The following is a 21,808-nucleotide window of genomic DNA, read 5'->3' as shown; positions in this document are numbered from 1 at the left end:
ACATGGGCTTAGTTGCTCCACGGCATGTGGCATCTTTCCGGACCAGGGATCGAACCTGTGTCCCCTGCATTGGCAGGTGGATTCTTAACCACTGCGCCACCAGGGAAGTCCACATATTTATTTCTTCTTGGCTGAAGGAAGTGGGTGGACACAAAAGTCTATCCATTGGTCAAGCGGTAGAAATAGTTTCACAGGTGGGAAAATCAACACTGTGACCAAAATGATTACAATATCACTTGATCAAAGAGATAAACCTGCTGACAGAAAAATGTCATACAAAGGATGCTCATTTAGCAGATGTACTAGTTTGAAATTATCCTCTTAGAAGAGAAGGCGTTATTTAGGGATACCTGGTAAGCAATGATGTGTTCAGCAAAGGAGATTTTGAAAGAAAGTTTTAGATTTGGAAGGGAGCTCAGAATCCTTTTCTCTGGAAATATCTCCCTAAGCAACAGAATGAATGATTCACCTTTCCAATTCCTTGGGTATCAGAATAGCTAAAGCAACATAGCATAATTTTCAGAAATAGAACCCTATTAAACTTTCACAGCCCATGTAAGATGCCAGCGAGAAAATGTGCAAAATTGATCATTGTGTCTTTATTACTTGAAGAAGGATAGAAGGGCACTCAGGGTTGATTTGAGTGTTAAAATGTATAAATTGTCTATTTCCCGAAGAGTATAAATCCTAAATGTCCATGAACAGCAGTTGTAGGAGACTCTAGGGCTTCAGTCACCTTGAAATTAGGAAAATGAGAAATTCTCCTTGCCGATTTCTTCCCAAGGGTGAATAGTTGAGAGCTGAGGCTTTGCAGATGTGTAGATGGAATGACATCAGTGAGAAGAGCTCATACTTTCCTGTTTTATCACCTTCTTTTCATCATAAATATGTTTTATGCGTGAAAGACAGGAGGCTGTTTGCCAGTGCACCCTTTTTTCTTGCCATGCCCCACCAATCACAGACTGACTGGGGAAAAAGGGGTTTTAAATACCTATTAAAGTCAAAATAAAGGAAAATTTCAGTAGAAAAAATATCTGTTAAATTAGTTTTAATCATGAAAAAATGAAACAGCAATATATGAACTTGCCCTTGTATGGCAGTAGAATAGATCAAACCCAAGTAGGATTTTGTAGACTTCTGTTTCTCCATTCAGAGTTGCAGGAGGAACATCTATAGTCTTACCAGACCTGAATCATATTAGTTCAAGATGACACTGTTTAAGGCAAGAACGTTATTAAGAAAGACTGAGATGGTTAATTGGATATAAATGGAGATTATATTATATTTTAAAGCAGGCATTATAATATAGTTGATATAGTCTACAGTGTTCAAAAAGTCTTTTTTAAGGATCACTTAAAGTAACACAAAAGACTATAGAAATTATAAAACAAATACTAAATTAGCATCACAGGCACAGTCATATTTTATCTCTATCAAGTTTACAGTGAAAAAGAACTTGCAGCAGCAAAGTTCTATTTTTAAATAGGGGCTTAAACACTTGCAAACCTCCTTCTCTGGGCTGGATGATAGTCACATGAGTTGACATGATAATACATGTGAAGTTTGGCACTCCCTTTATACCTTGGCCTTCAAAAACACCATTTCCTTCTGCACCTTCTCCCAGTTCCTCTTGTCCTTTTTTTTTTTTTTCTTCCGGTACGTGGGCCTGTCACTGTTGTGGCCTCTCCCGTTGCGGAGCACAGGCTCTGGACGCGCGGGCTCAGCGGCTCACGGGCCTAGCCGCTCCGCGGCATGTGGGATCTTCCCAGACCAGGGCACGAACCTGTGTCCCCTGCATCGGCAGGCGGATTCTCAACCACTGCGCCACAAGGGAAGCCCAGTTCCTCTTGTTCTTGTCCAGTATACAGACTTCTCTTCTTCCATAGCATCGTTCTATTCCCCTGTGTCCACACTCTCTTTCAGTTATTCCCACATAACTTCAATAATAACTTTTGTGTTGATGACTCCTTAACTCTATCCCAGACCCAGATCGCTTTCTAAAACCCCTTTGTATGATTGCTTCTTGGTTAATGCCTGGTTAGCACTAGTTTGTGGGCACTTGAATTCAATGTTCTAATACCCAATGCTTGTTGTATCTTCTGCATCCCCTGTTTTGTTTAATGGAGCCATGATTCTTGCTGCTTAAGCCAAAAAACTTGATAATCTTAAAAGACTGCTCCTCTTTCACCTCCTACAAGTGGCCATTAGCTTCTGTTAGAGTCTACTACATGTCTCTTGAAGCTTTTACGTTACTCTTTTAAAATGTAAATTTTTGTTTGTTTTGTCATCAGTGTGGTTAATTTTATGAAAAGGAGTTTAAATGTAGTCAAATTTTTATACAAAGGTATAATGCCAGGTGGTGACCTTAAGAAACAGGTGTTGTCTTTTTTTTTTTCATACACACACACTGTATTTTATTTTTACAAGAGATAAATAAACTGACACAAGCATTGTAAATGGATGACCACAACAAAAGCAACAATGATTGCAATTACCAAACACGAAACACACTCATACTGTGTCATAATATTGACATTCAGTCCAGTAATCCTGTACTAAGGTTTTTAGAAATTTCATGTAATGGCTGAAACATTTATATTAACATATTTCCATACAAATAGCACAAAGAAAGTTTAGTGTTAGTTGTTTTTTTGTTTCTGTTTTTTTTATACTGCAGGTTCTTATTAGTCATCAATTTTATACACATCAGTGTATACATGTCAATCCCAATCGCCCAATTCAGCACACCACCATCCCCACCCCACCGTGGTTTTCGCCCCTTGGTGTCCATATGTTTGTTCTCTACATCTGTGTCTCAACTTCTGCCCTGCAAACTGGTTCATCTGTACCATTTTTCTAGGTTCCACATACATGCGTTAATATACGATATTTGTTTTTCTCTTTCTGACTTAATTCACTCTGTATGACAATCTCTAGATCCATTCACGTCTCAACAAATGACCCAATTTTGTTCCTTTTTATGGCTGAGTAATATTCCATTGTATATATGTACCACATCTTCTTTATCCATTCGTCTGTTGATGGGCGTTTAGATTGCTTCCATGACCTGGCTATTGTAAATAGGGCTGCAGTGAACATTGGGGTGCATGTGTCTTTTTGAATTATGGTTTTCTCTGGGTATATGCCCAGTAGTGGGATGGCTGGGTCATATGGTAATTCTATTTTTAGTTTTTTAAGGAAGCTCCATTATGTTCTCCATAGTGGCTGTATCAATTCACATTCCCACCAACAGTGCAAGAGGGTTCCCTTTTCTCCGTACCCTCTCCAGCATTTGTTGTTTGTAGATTTTAGCTTTTCATATGCTTCTTGGCCATATGTATGTCTTCTTTGGAGAAATGCCTATTTAGGTCTTCTGCCCATTTTTGGATTGGGTTGTTTCTTTAATATTGAGCTTCATGAGCTGTTTATATATTTTGGAGATTAATCATTTGTCTGTTGATTCGTTTGCAAATATTTTCTCCCACTCTGACGGTTGTCTATTTGTCTTGTTTATGGTTTCCTTTGCTGTGCAAAAGCTTTGAAGTTTCATTAGGTCCCATTGGTTTATTTTTGTTTTTATTTCCATTACTCTAGGAGGTGGATGAAAAAAAATCTTGCTGTGATTTATGTCAAAAAGTGTTCTTCCTATGTTTTCCTCTAACAGTTTTATAGTGTCCAGTCTTACTTTTAGGTCGCTAATCCATTTTGAGTTTATTTTTGTGTATGGTGTTAGGGAGTGTTCTAATTTCATTCTTTTACATGTAGCTGTTCAATTTTCCCAGCACCACTTATTGAAGAAACTGTCTTTTCTCCATTGTATATCTTTGCCTCCTTTGTAATAGTTTAGTTGACCATAGGTGCGTGGGTTTATCTCTGGGCTTTCTATCTTGTTCAGTTGATCTATGTTTCTGTTTTTGTGCCAGTACCATATTGTCTTGATTACTGTAGCTTTGTAGTATAGTCTGAAGTCAGGGAGTCTGATTCCTCCACCTCCCTTTTTTTCCCTCAAGACCGCTTTGGCTATTTGGGGTCTTTTGTGTCTCCATACAAATTTTAAGATGATTTGTTCTTGTTCCGTAGAAAATGCCATTAGTAATTTGATAGGGATTGCATTGAATATGTAGATTGCTTCGGGTAGTATAGTCATTTTAACAATATTGATTCTTCCAATCCAAGAACATGGTATATCTCTCCATCTGTTGGTATCATCTTTAATTTCTTTCATCAGTGTCTGCAGTTTTCTGCATACAGATCTTTGTCTCCCTAGGTAGGTTTATTCCTAGGTATTTTATTCTTTTTGTTGCAGTGGTAAGTGGGAGTGTTCCCATAATTTCTCTTTCAGATTTTTCATCTTTAGTGTATACGAATGCAAGAGATTTCTGGGCATTAATTTTGTATCCTGCAACTTTACCAAATTCATTGATTAGGTCTAGTAGCTTTCTGGTGGTGTTTTTAGGATTCTCTATGTATAGTATCATGTCATCTGCAGACAGTGACAGTTTTACTTCTTTTCCAATTTGTATTCCTTTTATTTCTTTTTCTCCTCTGATTGCCATGGCTAGGACTTCCAAAACTATGTTGAATAATACTGGCAAGAGTGGACATCCTTGTCTCGTTCCTGATCTTAGAGGAAATGATTTCAGTTTTTCACCAGTAAGAATGATGTTTGCTGTGGGTTTGTCATATATGGCCTTTATTATGTTGAGATAGCTTCCCTCTATGCCCACTTTCTGGAGAGTTTTTATCATAAATGGGTGTTGAATTTTGTTAAAAGCTTTTCCCCCATATATTGAGATGATCATATGGTTTTTATTCTTCAATTTGTTAATATGGTGTATCATATTGATTGATTTGCATATATTGAAGAATCCTTGCAGTGTTCCTTCCTCTGCAATTTTTTGGAAGAGTTTGAGAAGGAAGGGTGTTAGTTCTTCTCTAAATGTTTGATAGAATTCACCTGTGAAGCCTTCTGGTTCTGGACTTTTGTTTGTTGGAAGATTTTTAATCACAGTTTCAAGTTCATTACTTGTGATTGGTCTGTTCATATTTTCTGTTTCTTCCTGGTTTAGTGTTGGAAGGTTATACCTTTCTAAGAATGTGTCCATTTCTTCCAGGTTGTCCATTTTATTGGCATAGAGTTTCTTGTAGTAGTCTCTTAGGATGCTTTGTATTTCTGCAGTGTCTGTTGTAACTTCTCCTTTTTCATTTCTAATTTTATTTATTTGAGTCCTCTCCCTGTTTTTCTTGATGAGTCTGGCTAATGGTTTATCAATTTTGTTTATCCTCTCAAAGAACCAGCTATTAGTTTTATTGATCTTTTCTATTGTTTTCTTTGTTTATATTTCATTTATTCTGCTCTGATCTTTATGATTTCTTTCTTTCTGCTAACTTTGGGTTTTGTATTTTCATCTTTCTCTCATTCCTTTAGGTGTAAGGGTAGATTGTTTACTTGAGATTTTTCTTGTTTCTTCAGGTAGGCTTGTATAGCTCTAAACGTCCCTGTTAGAACTGCTTTTGCTGCATCCCATAGGTTTTGGATCATCGTGTTTTCATTGTCATTTGTGTCTAGGTATTTTTTTATTTCCTCTTTGATTTCTTCAGTGATCTCTTGGTTATTTAGTAACATATTGTTTAGCCACCATGTGTTTGTGTTTTTTACAGATTTTTCCCTGTAATTGATTTCTAATCTCATAGCATTGTGGTCAGAAAAGATGCTTGATATGATTTCAATTTTCTTATATTTACTGAGGCTTGATTTGTGACCGAAAATGTGATCTATCCTGGAGAATGTTCCGTGCGCGCTTGAGAAGAAAGTGTAGTCTGCTGTTTTTGGATGGAATGTCCTATAAATATCAATTAAATCTATCTGGTCTGTTGTGTCATTTAAAGCTTCTGTTTCCTTATTTATTTTCATTTTGGCTGATCTGTCCCTTGGGATCAGTGAGGTGTTAAAGTCCCCCACTATTACTGTGTTTCTGTTGATTTTTTCTTTTATAGCTGTTGGCAGTTGCCTTATGTATTGAGGTGCTCCTAAGTTGAGTGAATCTATATTTATAATTGTTATATCTTCTTCTTGGATTGATTCTTTGATCATTATGTAGTGTACTTCTTTGTCTCTTGTAATAGTCTTTATTTTAAAGTCTATTTTGTCTGATATGAGAATTACTACTCCACCTTTCTTCTGATTTCCACTTGCATGGAATATCTTTTTCCATCCCCTCACTTTCAGTCTGTATGTGTCCCTAGGTCTGAAGTGGCTCTCTTCTAGACAGCATATATATGGGTCTTGTTTTTGTATCCATTCAGCAAGCCTGTGTCTTTTGGTTGGAGCATTTAATCCGTTCACGTTTAAGGTAATTATCGATATGTATGTTCCTATTACCATTTTCTTAATTGTTTTGGGTTTGTTTTTGTAGGTCCTTTTCTTCTCTTGTGTTTCCCGCTTAGAAAAGTTCCTTTAGCATTTGTTGTGGAGCTGGTTTGGTTGTGCTGAATTCTCTTAGCTTTTGCTTGTCTGTAAAGCTTTTGAGTTCTCCATCGAATCTGAATGAGATCCTTGCCAGATAGAGTAATCTTGGTTTTCGGTTCTTCCTTTTCATCACTTTAAGTATATCGTGCCACTCTCTTCTGGCTTGTAGAGTTTCTGCTGAGAAATCAGCTGTTAACCTTATGGGAGTTCCCTTGTATGTTATCTTTTGTTTTTCCCTTGCTGCTTTCAATAATTTTTCTTTGTCTTTAATTTTTGTCAATTTGATTACTGTGTGTCTCAGTGTGTTTCTCCTTGGGTTTATCCTGTATGGGACTCGCTGCGCTTCCTGGACTTGGGTGGCTATTTTCTTTCCCATGTTAGGGAAGTTTTCGACTATAATCTTTTCAAATATTTTCTTGGGTCCTTACTCTCACCTCTTTCTGGGACCCCTATGATGTGAATGTTGTTGCATTTAATGTTGTACCAGAGGTTTCTTAGGCTGTGTTCATTTCTTTTCATTCTTTTTTCTTTATTCTGTTCCGCAGCAGTGAATTCCACCATTCTGTCTTCCACGTCACTTATCCGTTCTTCTGTCTCAGTTATTCTGCTCTTGATTCCTTCTAGTGTAGTTTTCATTTCAGTTACTGTATTGTTAATCTCTGTTTGTTTGTTCTTTAATTCTTCTAGGTCTTTGCTAAACATTTCTTGCTTTTTCTCGGTCTTTGCCTCCATTCTTTTTCCTAGGTCCTGGATCATCTTCACTATCATTATTCTGAATTCTTTTTCTGGAAGGTTGCCTATTTCCACTTCCTTTAGTTGTTTTTCTGTGGTTTTATCTTGTTCCTTTATCTGGTGTACAGCCCTTTTCATCTTGTCTCTTTCTGTGAATGTGGTTTTTGTTCCACAGGCTGCAGGATTGTAGTTCTTCTTGCCTCTGATGTCTGCCCTCTGGTGGATGAGGCTCTCTAAGAGGCTTGATGGGAGGGACTGGTGGTGGTAGAGCTGACTGTTCCTCTGGTGGGCAGAGCTCATTTAAACTTTAACACTTGACTGTTGATGGGTGGGGCTGGGTTCACTCCCTGTTGGTTGTTTGGCCTGGGGCATCCCAACACTGGAGGCTACCTGTGCTTCGTGGGGCTAATGACAGGCTCTCGGAGGGCTCATGCCATGGAGTACTTCCCCGAACTTCTGCCAGTGTCCTTGTCCCCAGAGTGAAACAGCGCCACCCCCACCTCTGCAGGAGACCCTCCAACACTAACAAGTAGGTCTAGTTCAGTCTCCCCTGGGGTCACTGCTCCTTCCCCTGGGTCTCTATGCGCACACTACTTTGTGTGTGCCCTCCAGGAGTGGAGGAGTCTCTGTTTCCCCCAGTCCTGTCGAAGTCCTACAATCAATTCCCACTAGCCTTCAAAATCTGATTCTCTAGGAATTCCTCCTCCTGTTGCTGGACCCCCAGGTTGGAAAGCCTGACGTAGGATTCAGAACCTTCCTTCACTCCAGTGGGTGGACTTCTGTGGTATAAGTGTTCGCCAGTCACACACCTACCAGTTATGGGATTTGATTTTTCTGTGATTGCGCCCCTCCTACCGTCTCATTGTGGCTTCTCCTTTGCCTTTGGATGTGGGGTATTTTTTTTGGTGAGTTCCAGTGTCTTTCTGTCAGTGATTGTCCAGCAGCTAGTTGTGATTCTGGTGTTCTCGCAAGAGGGAGTGAGAGCACGTCCTTCTACTCTGCCATCTTGGTTCCTCCTCTAAAATGTTAATTTTATTAAATTTAAAAGATATAGGAAAATGCAAGGAAGAACAATAACAATCTTCCATCTTATCTTGTTCCCATTCTTACCACCTTCACCACTACCACCCTTCAGTTCTTCACCTGGATTTTTCCCATAGCCTCCTTATTCTGTTTCTATCCTTGCTTCCCATGATCTGGTCTCTACACAGCAGCCAGATTATTTTAAAATATAAGTCAGGTCAAATAATTCCTTGCTTGAAATCCTCTCTTAGCATCTTGTCTCATTCAAAGTAAAAACCAGCCTGCTTACAAGAGAGCCTAAAGGGCCCTTTATGACTGTCCCACTGTCTCTCCTCTCTTTGTCCAACCCCTCTGACCTCACCTGCTGCCTCCATCCCTCTGGGCCTTCTTTGTGGTCTTGGAAGATGACAAGCATATCCTGATCTAAGGTCTTTGTCCTTGATGCTCCTTTTGCCTGGAGTACTCCTTTCCTTATATATCTCCATGGTTTGTTCCTTCCCTTCTTCAAGTCTCTGCTCAAATATTACCTTATCATGAGGACTTTTCTGGCCACTCTCTCTGAATCCCACCCTAGAACACTTCATATCACCCTTACCTGGGGTAAAGATATAAATTGTCATCCAAAACAGGATAATTTTGAGATTGAAAAGGAACCCCAGTCAGTTAGGAAGTTGAAACAAGAGTCATAAACTGGGACTGGCTCTAGCAAACTGGAACATATGGTCATCCTGCTCTTAGACAGATATTTTTCTTCATAGCTCATCTTATTACTTTCTAACATAGTACATGTTTACTTTCTATGTTTTTTTTTTCTGTTCTCCCCTTCTCACAAGCTCCTTGAAGAAAGGGATTTGGTTTTTTTGCTGTTGTATTTTCATCACCCTGGACAGTACTTACTACTTAATGAGTGCCCAATAAAGATTTTTAAATAAATGAATGAATAAATCCATATTCCCAACAACCAGAATTAGCCACTGCTGGTATCCTGGCATATTGGTTTTTATTTTTGTAAAAATGATAAACATGCATTATCAAGTCAATGCTGGAAAGTACAACCCTCTTCTTCCCATCACATCTAGAAATTCTCATTAAGTAAATATTATTCTAGATATCTTCCATGCAGATAGAATAGAAGAAAGGAAAATAGAACTTTAATAAAAATAGTTATATTATTAATGATATTTTCCAAATGAATGGTATTTTGTTAATTTTGCTTGAATTTAAAAGTAGAAAAATAAATGAGTAAAATTAATTGTTGAAATTCAAATAAATATTTTTTTAACATAGGGATTTTATTTCTTAAGTAATCTCTTTAAGGATGGAAAAAGAGAATTTTCAAAACACTAAGTGGTTGGAGTCATTTAAAAAAACTGTTTTGATTTCCTGCCTTGAAAGATGAAAAAATTAGTACAATAATTTGTACCACTTTTTCGCCTCCCTCCTGAGTTTTGTTATATTGTTGTTTTTGCATTGAACAGATATAATAATTATAATTCCCACAGTTGTTTAGGATTGGTTTTATATTTAAATTGATTCAATCTCACTGCCAGTCTCTTTATTACAGATACTTTATTCTAAAGATCTTTGTATCTATCCATCTCCAATTGGTTGAATTTCACCATCAGGCAAACTTTCTAAGAAATGCCCATGGATACTGTGTTATTTGAGTTATATTTTTGGGTTACACTTTCCTACTGAACTTACACACAGTGCTTCCTTATTTTCTGGCATTTAATGTTCCAGAAGCAACCTGCCATCTTTTTCCCTGTGAAGATGATCTATACCCCCCATTCCCTACTATGGTTTTGGTTTGCCTGATTCTAAAGGGTTTTTTGTTTTTTGTTTTTTTTGAAGTTTAAAAATATAACTGGATTTGTTTTAGAGTTGAGTGTTTTGTTTCAAAATTTCCTAGAACACAGTGTGCTCTTTTTGATCTGCATATACAGTTGTTTATCGTTTCCAGAAAATTTTCTTATGATTTTACCTTTGGATGCATCTTCTGTTTCATTCTCTGAATTCTATTTCAACACATTACCCTTGTGCTGTATAATTTTTGTATTTCATTTCTATTAGCTTTTGCCTAATAGTTTTACTCTAGTTTTTATTTTTGAAGGCACTGTGATGATCTTATCCCTTTTCTGTGTTAACTAATATGACTTTCAGCAGTGTCTATTCTGTTCCTTGTTTCAATTAAATTATCTCATTTCATTCTGTTTTATCAACTAGTCTTTGGACTCTTTTAAAATTTTGATTTTCTTAAGTTGTTTTTATGGCATGAAGCAGTTAATTGTATTGGTTTTATTCTATTCTTTAAGTTTTTCTTATAGCTTGGTTTCTTTTTTTGGCTTTTGCATGCATGTTCTTTGCTGTAATGTGTTTATGTAATGTCCATGCCATTTCTTTCTACCTTGCTCAAGCTTGGGTGGCTCTGACCAGTCTTCTTTACTCCAATATGATACAGGTAACTTGATCCTCTTCCTAGAATACTTTGAAAGCAATTCTTTCTTTTTTCTTCCTCAAGCTGGGGATGATATTTCATTCTCTCCACTTTCCTGTCACAGAAGGAAATGGCAAGGGAGAGGAAAACTCAGCATTCTGAGAATATTCAGGCACTGCTCTTTCTCCTAAAAGAGTGTTAAATGCCATGAAACAAAGTTCCTCTCCCTTATGTGGCAGAGGGTGTGCCATTCTAGAGGTTTGGGGTCACTTTTACAATTTAATGAATAGCTCTGGAGGCTTCACTTCTAAACGAGCGTTAGCACCATTTCTACCTTTCCTGATTTTACTTGTTTCTCCTCAGTGGTTTCCATTATAATCTCAGAAAAATGAACCAGGTAGGCATATCTATTCTGCCCTCTTTCCAGATTTGTGGGTACAGTGAAGACCTGCCATTCCATTACATGTTCTTTCTGCCCCAGTGAACACTAAACTTCTTGGAGGAAGCTGCTGCCTTATTTTCTTCTTGTCTCTATACCTCCACAAATTATTTTTCCTGTGCCTAGAATTTCTTTCTCTCCCTCTCTCTGTCCTCTCCTTTGCCATTGCCTTTTCTGTCCAGGGAACTTTTACTTACCTTTAAAGACACAGCTTAAATGCAACTATTTCATTGAAATTTAAATACTTCTTTTTTTGCTTTTTTTTTTTTTAATTGGGGTATAGTTACTTTACAGTGTTGTATTAGTTTCTGCTGTACAACGAAGTGAATTAGCTGTATGTATACATAAACCCTTCCCTCTTGGACCTCGCTCCCACTCCACCCCATCCCACTCATCTAGGTCACCACAGAGCACTGAGCTGAGCTCTCTGTGCTATACAGCAGGTTCCCACTAGCTATATGTTTTACACATGGTAGTGTATATACGTCAATCCCAATCTCCCAATTCATTGCACCCCCCGTGCTTCTCTCCCCCATGTCCATACATCCGTTCTTTATGTCTGCATCTCTATGCCTGCCCCACAAATAGGTTCATCTGTACCATTTTTCTAGATTCCACATATATGCATTAATATACGATATTTGTTTTTCTCTTTCTGACTTACTTCACTCTGTATGACAGACTCTAGGTCCATCCACATCTCTACAAATGACCCAATTTTGTTCCTTTTTATGGCTGAGTAATATTCCATTGTATATATGTACCACATCTTCATTATCCATTCATCTGTCGATGGATATTTAGGTTGCTTCCTTGTCCTGACTGTTGTAAATAGTGCTGCAGTGAACATTGGGGTACATGTGTCTTTTTGAATTATGGTTTTCTCAGGGTATATGCATTCCCATAGAATTACTATATAGATTTTTTTGGTCACATTGTGATAATTTATTTGTATATTCTTTTCCATACTAAGTCCCGATCTCTCTCTCCCTACTGAAAATGTACTTAACAATCACTTGTAGAGCAGGTGAACAGATATCTAGCAGAGCATCTAGCAGAATGGAATATTTTCTGAAGTGTTAAGTGTTGAAATATACATGCAAACAGCCAACTGCAACAGCCAAGGACCTTCATGTCATAACCTTCATGTCACAGCCACCTTGAATAAATATTTATTGTGCACATCTGGGTGTGGTAGATCAGAATCTCTAAAAATGAAGAGGCTCATAGATAGAGAACATATTTTTCATTATCCCTGCCTTGTCTCTTAGGATGATTGTCACTTTCTCAAGAGTCATTTACAGGGCACCTGAAATAATACAACCTTATACTGGGATCTTCAGGGCAAATATCTTGTGATTTTCTTGGTTTGGTCACAGTGCTTACTCACTTATGACTGAGAATATGCCTCTAGAGAATGGAGGAGCCCTGTGTCTCCTCAATACAAGCTACCCTACAATGTGTGAAAACTTATACTTCCACTCTCTCCTCCTCCTGTGAACAACATAATTAAATACTTCTTTTCATTTTTTTCTGAAATTACTCATTAGGGTCCTTCTGAAACAATGACAGTTAAAAAGAAGATACAAGAAACAATGACTGAAATTTTTTCCTACAGTGCCTTTTGACTATCAGAGAAAAATATAAATAAAAAAAAATACAGTTAGAGATCCTCAGTAAGTGGAATAAAGCGGTGTTCAACTTAGAGTAGAAGATATTTTTGTAAACAAAACAGCCATTTCCATCATCCTGCAATATGCAATAGTGTTAGACTGCAAAAGACATTGACCACCTAAAGTTTATCACAAATGGGTAGTCACTATAAAGTTTCTTTCAATCTGAAAGTTCTTGTACTCTGATGAAATTATTTAATACTTGTCTATCAGATGCCAGAAATGAGCTTCATTTAGTACATCTGACTTGGAACAACACTAGCAGACACTCTTGTGACATGCAATTAGATATAAACTAAAATTTTTCTGGAAAGTGTTCACAGAACATCAATAAAAAGCTGAGTTATTTGTATTACTCATATAAAAGGACTAGATCAAGAACATACATCAAAACAAAGTTGTGTTTCCCATAGTAAAATGGGAACTGTATTTGGTATCTTTATATGATTAGTAGAGTAAAAATTAGCCTAAGGGTTTGAGTTATAAATTTTGATTGCTGTGTGAATTAGACTAGTAATGACCAAACTTGATTCAAGTCCTCTTTTTTGGGTTATGGAGACATCCTAAGATCAATGTGGGTAAATATTTTGAGTAAGCCAGTTTCTCAGTGATATCTGGAGCAATTTTTTCCCAATAATATAAACAACACTTGAGACTCTTATCTTTTCTGATAGTTTAATATGTCTTTAAGTGATCCACCTAACATTATAACCCAGTAACACTTGTTTTTAGATGTCATTTTGAGGTCCTTTTAGGATAAAACTAAGCAAGACTGATGCATAAGATCACTTCATTGTTATGCTTTGGTTGTCAAATAATGTGTACATGATATTCAACCCACTATTTATATTTCAATTTTCAGCATCCAGTAAGATTCATCAGTGGCTTTCATTTATCAAGAACTTCCTCATACTGATCCTAGAGTATTATTTACAGCAGTAGTTTCTGTTGACTAATAACTCTGCTGTCAGTAACAGATATCATGAAGATGAACTTGCAAGTCTTTATGTATCCTGTATTGCTTGTGTAGTAAAATTCTATTTGGTGTCATTCAAGTGAATTTCTATTTGGAGATATGATTTTTAAACTTTCTATTAATTCACCTTACTAGTTAAAGACTATTTCTGTCTTTTATTAAAAGGGCCTCATGCTCTTTTATGTTGTTGTGTACAATGTACTAAATAATTTTTGGCTTGTTAGTTTAACCATTTTTGGAATTAAAAAAATAAGAATAATATGTCACCGTAGAAACAATTTGTAACTAAATAAACCTTCTGGGATTTAAAAACACCTCATTTCTTCAATTTCTGTCACTAGGCTTCCATATGGATGTCATATTACTCATTCTGAATGTGTCATTTGCTGCTCGAATCTGATTTATATATCTGTGGAAGTTGGGCATGTACCCATTGCAGCCATGAATAATGAAAGTTTTGAAAATTTAGCCAGTAGCATCAAGCTGTTTGGTCATATAAATAAGGGTAAAAGAGACTTTGAGACAAATAAGCTTTTTTATGCTCACATTAAATATGTATGTTGCAATATAAAATATCTCAAGGGTTTACAATGTACATACACATGGCGCTGAAGATGTCAGTTTATATAGTACAAAACCTCATAAACTGTTCATCTGACCAAAGACTATCCATCTTCCTTTTGTGGTTGAAGGAGAGAACTGAGTGTAAGGCCGTGTCTAATGTAAACAGTTCTTTCCTCAAGGCATAGTTCTCTGAAATAGTTCACCTTAATGGCTGCCCTTATTTATGTAGTCACTGTACTTTTTTTGATGAATCATGGTGACACTGAGAGACACTCTGAGAAGGATGAGGACATTATGGCAGAGTGATTTAACAAGTGTAGAAACTTTTGCTCCGTCACTGAATTGGTGCAGGATCAGGCTATGTCCACATACTCAGACCAGACCAATCTGCATGTTTAGATTAACTTGTCCAGTGAAATTGGAAATGCACCCTATCCCAACGTGTTAAGACAAAAAACACCCCTTTTGAAATAATCCAGAAAGATTGCTTTCTTTGTGTGTTTAGACAGAGCCTTGGCCTGTCAAGGATATCAAACACTGTTCTATGGGTATTTTATTTTATAAATGAGTTAAAATTTGACTCAATAACTATTCAGTAATGCTACTTTTAATTAGGCTTAAATTAAGAATTTTATTTATAGATAATAGGTAAAAAGTGTCAAAATTGATTTGTGTCCCAAAGATACCTGTTACTTCTCATTGTAAAATTAAAATCACCTGAAACAGGACAATGTTCATTTGTCTGATTTAGCTGAACTGTGAGAATGGGGTTAAAAAAATAAAGGCCATCACTTTTTCCTACAAGCCTGGCTGATTTTTCCCTAATCCTGTGATGAGCCTAATTCTATGATTATTCATAGTTGGGGATATAAAGTAAGAATATAAAGCTGGAAAAAGAAAAGGATAATTATGTACTATGTCTATAAGAAAATATAAGAGGAAGAGTGTTTATCTATGGATTCTTTTTCTAAATAATGTCTGATGACCAACTTGACTGGTTAATTACCCTACCCCCACCCCCCAGCCCCAGTCCCAGCAACTTAGTTGGCTAAACTTGAACAATTATTTTGCTACACTGACATTTTCTATAAGAAAGTTAATGTTGGAGGGGAAAAAATGTGACTCCAGTCTATTTTAATACTTTTATAAACACATGTGTTTATAAACAACATATAGAATTGTTTTGCCTATTTTGAATGTAGAAAAGGTATACATATTTACTTTTTTCATCAATTTTATGTTTTTAAGATTTATCCTTGTTGTTATATATTACTTTTACTCTTTCTCAAAGAAAGGGTTAAAAAAAAGAAGAGTCAGTGCTTTTTTCCAGAAACTGATGTGCCAAAATTCCTCTATATCATTCAGACATTCAAAATTCAGTCATTTTCTTATTGTCTGTGCAGTAAAACAATTGCTAAGTTCATTTAACTCATTGGGGAAAACAGTCAGATTGGTTGGAAAAAGTAGATAAAAAGCTGCAGCAGACTTTGGCATTCTGTACTCAGGGCAAGTCTTACGGCTCCTGCCTATTCCCACTTCTCCAGGATCTTGAGTTTGCTGCTTCCTCTAACCTCCTTTTTGGGCTCCATAACTCACCACCTGCTATATCCTCATCTGTTCCTCTCCTTCCTTCTTTGATGGGCATTTTGGTTTAGACTAACTTTAGCCTCATCGCCAAGGCAAGAGTTATTCTTCTTTCTATTCTGGGACTCAGAATAGGAATAGGAATAATTTGGAACCCAGGGGAGGTTAAGACTCCCAGGCATCCTCTGACTCTGCTATTCCCAACCCCTTCCCTGCTTTTGAATTCTTACCCCAGTTGTAAGTATCAGTCACCTAGAGTCATGCAGTCATTGCTGGCGAAGTAGTTTGGATAAGGGTAGCCTAATATTTCTGTCTTTTCTATCAATTCCTCAATGTATTCTACTTTAAGTGAACACTTTTGCTTGTGAAAATCAAACCAAGAGAAAGAAGCAGATGACTTCAATTAGATGTGTGTAAGGCACCTAAAACAGTGCTTGGCACATAGAATGCTGTTAAGAAGTGGTGGTTATTGTGGAGATCTAAATATAATGAAATGGTAGAGTTTATTTTTAAGTTTTGTTCATTTTTATAAAACCAGGAAAATGTGTTATTTTTTGCTGTTTAGGCTAAGAAAGAACAGGGTGCTGCTTTCTGAGTCCCTGCTCTTTTCCGCCTTATTGTTGGAGGCAAACGGGAGGCCTGAGAGCACTGCAACACTAGAGGCAGGGCAAAAAGCGAGGAAGGAAGCTGATGTCACCTCTACAGATATACAGCAGGCCCATGACAAAGAGCAGGTCCATGACTGATGGCAGCTTCTGTTTTGAGAAGAAAAAAACGTTGCCGGGAAAGAGAATTATATAAGGAAAATTTGTTCTTCGTTTTCTTTTCAAAAATGTGTGAGGGATAGAAAAAGCACTGTAAATATAATATATTTAACTCATATTCTATGATTTATTCTTTAACAAATATCATCTGGGGCCAGGTATAAAAAAATGAATTAATTTCCATAACTATCACAAAATTTTGTTATAATTGCATACTTTCCAAGTGACCTTTAAGCTATGATAATGTTTGATGTTGGCTTTCCCAATGGATGAGTTGCAATTATAAGGTAATAGTTATAATAGCTCAGGTCACAAGTGGAATAATTGAATATCATTAACAATGACATTTGATTATGTTTCTTCATTTTTTCCGATGATACGCCGGGTTCCTCATGAAATCAGAGACCATGGGGATTCATTATTGCTAGGGTTGATGGTATTGCAATTTTATAACCATCTAATAAATTAGCATTTAATACTGAGAGATTTCATCTTAAACTAGTAGGTTGCTTTTGTTTTAAAGAAGACTTTTGCAAGGAGGTACAAAAGAAACCATTCAGAAAATTCAGAAGATAAAAACTCTATCCAAGCAAGTGAATCTTGGATTTTTGTAATCGTTTGGTTTGTCACAATATCATTCATGGTTAAAAAAAAGTGGGGGGGGGAATTAAACGTCAAAAATCACTGAGTCAAAATTCTCTTGACTTCAATTTTGTACTCTTCTGTTTCCAGTTTTTTTTTTTTTCACATACTTCTTTCTCCATCCTGGTTATCCTTTTCTTTTCTAGCTTATTTCCCACGCTAAGAGAATCCATAAATATAAAGTTCTATATAGAGTCAGAATTCTCTCAGAAATGCAGATTTGTATGACTGTCAAAGAAAAAACATATTTATCACATTTTTCTCATTTGATTCAATGTTTATTAGGTCAGGCTGGTTTGGGTTAGGACCTTCACAGCCTGAGTTTTTTGTTTTAAATATTGTTTAAATTATCATGTTGACATTTATTATTGGAATTCCAGATTTTGGCTTTCCCTCCAACCAGAGTCTATTTTGGGGGGCTTGGAGGCCTTGTTTCTATTTAAAATGAAAGGAACATGTGAATCTGGTTCAAATGGCTAGTGTGTGTGTGTGTGTATATGTGAGTTTGTGTATATACACATATAACTGCTTTCAGCATTATATACACCAACATCTTGCTATAATGGAGGTTTTGGAGTTCATCCTTGATGAAACATAAAATTTCTGACTTTATGGAGGCAACTGCAGAATGCTTTGCATTATTGTTAAATCTAATATTTTAATATAAAACAATGTATTTCTCAGTCTCTTACTACATACCTCTAATTCATTTTCTTTTTTTAAAAAATTTATTTATTTTGTTTACTTTTTAATTTTTTGGCTGCGTTGGGTCTTCGTTGCCGCGCTCAGGCTTTCTCTAGTGGTGGTGAGCAGGGGCAGCTCTTCGTTGCGGTGTGTGGGCTTCTCATTGTGGTGGATTCTCTTGTTGCGGAGCATGGGCTCTAGGCACACGGACTTCAGTAGTTGTGGCACGCGGGCTCCGTAGTTGTGGCTCACGGACTCTAGAGCGCAGGCTTAGTAGCTGTGGCGCACGGGCTTAGTTGCTCCATGGCATGTGGGATCTTCGTGGACTAGGGCTCGAACCTGTGTCCCCTGCCTTGGCTGGCGGATTCTTTAACCACTGCGCCACCAGGGAAGCCCTAATTCATTTTCTTTCAGAAAAAAAATAAAGAAAAAAGTGTGTCATCAAATATGTGGATGAATATATAATGCAACATTTTACATTTTATTTATTGACATTTAGTCCTCTGAAAAGCCTGAATAATTTGCTAATAAATGAAAATGGTTTGTTTCCAAAACAGCTACAACACTGTATTTCACTGATATGGCTTCATGCTTTTCTTATCAAGAGCAAGATGTTAGGAGGATTTATACTGCATATGGAAATGTCAGCTATGGTGTTCTGATGTCTCAATGAATGTTTACTACCCTAATCATTATTCAATAGTTGCTTTCAGTTTAGGATTATATCTTTAATATCACCAGAAAAATTTAGACAAAACTTGACAAATCTGGTAGTAACTCCTTATGGTTCTTTTGGGGGTGTGGGGCTTGATTTATTTGCATACTTATCTAATGGTCAACATTTTTTATTTTTATGGCAGATAGATTTACTGCTATAATTTAGTTTGACTGCTATATTCAAACCAGTTAATTATGTTGATTTTAAGATACATTTTAAAAGAGACTATAAAGTTAACTATGTTTATAGCAACATGAAACCACATTTTCTAGCATGTTGTTGTTTGACCTTGAGTTACTAACACCAAATAAAGGTGAGGGTGATTCTGAAGTAAAAGCATAACAGGTGATATGAATGGCAAAGCTGGCTATTCATGGATGTCTCAAAAGCATTTATATCTACATCAGTGGGTATTTTTTGAGGCAGCTGAAGGCAGGGACTACAGGACCAGAATGCACCTTGGTTGTGGTAACATGATCCTCAGTCACTTTTAAATATCTCTACAGTACAGCAGATACTTTCCCAAGACTTAGAAGGCATTAAAATATGAATTAGAATTTTTTAAAACTTTTTCATTTTAACCCCAATTCTTAAATATTTAGGGAGAAAGAGCTGTGACAAAGTGAGAGAGTGGCATGGACATAAATACACTACCAAACGTAAAATAAATAGCTAGTGGGAAGCAGCTGCATAGCACAGGGAGATCAGCTCGGTGCTTTGTGACCACCTAGAGGGGTGGGATAGGGAGGGTGGGAGGGAGGGAGACACAAGAGGGAAGAGATATGAGAACATATGTATATGTATAACTGATTCACTTTGTTATAAAGCAGAAACTAACACACCATTGTAAAGCAATTATACTCCAATAAAGATGTTAAAAAAAAATTAAAAATAAAAAACTTAAAAAAAAAAGAGAGAAAAAGATTGGCAAATGGAAGGAGAGACACAATTCAAATACTGGTTATTCATATGGTATTTCAAGTATATAGATAGTTTTCTGGAAATGAATATTCATAGTATTAATCTTCTTACATGATGGTAAAGTAATAGATCTGTTTGAAACAAAAAGCATTTTTAATATTTTGCCAAAATTATTATATGTCTGTCATCTATCTATCATTTGTTGCTGAACCATTTGGATGTAAGTTGCAGACATCATGACACTTCATCCCAAAATACTTTAGAATCCATCTTACATACCATAATGCCATTGTCACACCTAAGATGATCAATAGTCATTCAATAGTATCAGTTAATGTACTTTTATATTCAAATTTCTGCAGTTGTCCCCAGCATGTTTTTAAGAGCTGTAACAAATATTTTGATATAATATTTTGCCAAGTGAATCAAATTCTCATATCCATGTCATAATTATATTTTCTCAAAATAGTCATTGGCCATTGAATACGCTTGAGTTTCCATGGTCCCAAGCCACCAACTGAACCCACTAGAGTAATTTGCTGGAATGAGAAATGCTAACTGCCAAAACCAAACAATGTTAATAAGCAACCAGCCTGACTATGATTTCCAAGGTGCTAATCACTTGGAAAAATTGCCTCTCATTGGCTCAGTCTATAGATAATTACTAATTGAAAAGCAGCTAGAATAGTGAGAAGGTGTATTAGCATGTTAATAGTTCTTTGCACCCAGAGGAATGGATTATAAATTATGAAGCCTGCATTAGCCAGATGGACAGGATTACTTAGCATGCTGGTATTACCTGGCATCCTGTGGAAGTTGAGGGTAAGCAAAATGACCATAACCATTTTGGCATAGTTTGTCATTGCTCTTGGTGGTGAGAGATAGGGTTTTATTCTGTAGTTAGAGCACTAACTGAGAGTCAGTAATTCTGGATACTAATAAATAGCAAAGCATTTAGTCCTTTTGTACATTGGCTAAAATCTATCTTCATGCGCTTCAATTTCCTCCATCTGTAATAAATGAAATGGGAAGCTCATTTAATCTCTTTACATATCCGTTTCATCATCTGTAATATAAAGAAGCTGAACTAGAAATTCTCTTAAGATCCTTTCCAGATTTGAGATTTTATCATACTGTGTAGATTCATGCCCAGTAACAGATCTGGAATGGGAGAAAAAGCAGGCTAAAAGCAAATATGTTTCACTAAATCAATATTTCCAAATGAAAACAACATATAAACAAATATACCAGGGATGATTTTATGTTTCCCAAGTCATGCAGCCTGCCTTTTTGGCCTACTGTGTGGATATGCTTCTCAGATAAGTAGATGATTGTTTTGTTTGTTCTTTCCTAGAGCTGTTACTTCTACACAGGTACTGTGGAAATCCTGAGAAGGAGAGAGGAGAGATTCTCATCTCATCCCATCTGAGAGCCTGGAACACTCTATTGAGCTCAATAGGCAGAAGGGATGTTACTTTCAGATTTATTCAGTGGTTTCAGTTGTACTAAATGTAAAACTATTTGACAGAGTAAAATTTTTCTGCATTTGTGGCAATGAAGAGTCCAGTTTGTGTCACAAGAATCTTTTCTTCAGTGAGTATGTGGCTTTGATGAGAAATATTTCTACTATTGAATATAATGATAATAACTAACATGAAATGAACACTTCTACTTGACAGGCATTGGGTTAAATGTTTTACAAGGATTATTAGTATATTATAGTTAATCCTCATAAAAAACACCATGGCATTGGACTGCCTCATATAAAGATTAAAAAACTAGAGCTTAGGAGTTTAGGCTACCCAACTAAGGTAAGAGGTGGAGCTGGAATTTAAAGCTAGGGCAAGCTCAAAGTGCTCATTGCTGTTCCTGATGCTATATCTAAGGTTACAGAAGGCTTGAGTCTGCTAAGCAATACTTACAGCTCCATGCCTCTGAGAAGAGACCTGGAAGTTTCAGAAAATCCTGAAAGTTTTCCTTTGTCTTCCCTGCTGGTTAATTACTCCTGTTGCCTGCAGCATACACCTTGGTAGCTTCTTAACTTTCTAGGAAGATATTTGGCAGTTTTGTTGTAGAAGGGATTTAGGAATTGGGGGTTGGCTGCCAAGGTCCACTCTAGTCAGGAATATCTTCAACTCACTTGCAACTCCTAGCATACATGTGGGTTATGATTAGTATTTTA

This window comes from Physeter macrocephalus, chromosome 11 (genome assembly GCF_002837175.3).
Source record: "Physeter macrocephalus isolate SW-GA chromosome 11, ASM283717v5, whole genome shotgun sequence".
Lineage (NCBI taxonomy): Eukaryota > Metazoa > Chordata > Mammalia > Artiodactyla > Physeteridae > Physeter > Physeter macrocephalus.
This window is presented reverse-complemented; position numbering follows the sequence as displayed.